This window comes from Motacilla alba, chromosome 13 (assembly GCF_015832195.1).
Source record: "Motacilla alba alba isolate MOTALB_02 chromosome 13, Motacilla_alba_V1.0_pri, whole genome shotgun sequence".
NCBI classification, from domain to species: domain Eukaryota; kingdom Metazoa; phylum Chordata; class Aves; order Passeriformes; family Motacillidae; genus Motacilla; species Motacilla alba.
In genome coordinates, this window is record NC_052028.1 from 7,510,156 (window position 1) to 7,510,795 (window position 640).

Below are 640 nucleotides of genomic sequence, written 5' to 3' on the forward strand. Positions count from 1 at the left end.
GGGGCTTGCCGGAGGCCGCGCAGGTGGGGCCGGCCCGGCGGAGGAGGGCCCGGGGCGCTCCGCCCGGAGGCGCGGCGGGGGCTCGGCCGGGCCGGGCCGGGCCGGGGCAGGCGGAGCCGCCTGGGGCGGGCCGAGCGCGGCTGTGCGGCGGGTGTGCCACACGCGGGTTTGCCATGGCTGTGCCACACGCGGGTGTGCCATGGCTGTGCCACACACGGAGCCTGCCCGCTGCTCCCGGCCCTCGGCGCGGGGCTCCGCTCCGGGCCCGGGGCCGCCTTCCAGCTCCCGCCCGGCCGTAGCTGGGGGACAGGATCCCCGCCCTTCGTGGCTTGTGGTCAGGAACGGCCATTAATACAGGCGTCGGATCTCGTATTTACTGCCCAAAGAATTAAAAAACCAGGGTGGAGATGAATTCTATTCAATGAGGTTGGAAAGGACCCCGCAAGATCATCGCCTATAACCGAGCCTTCCATCGTGTCACCGAGTGCCACGTCCCGTCTTCCCTTAAACACCTCCAGGGACCTGGACTGCAGCACCCCCCGGGCAGTCCCTCACCCCCGTGGTAACTGGGCTGCCTGCAGCCCCCGGGGCACACAGGCGAACCTGCCTGGGGGTCTTCGGTAAAACCTTGTTGGGGTCA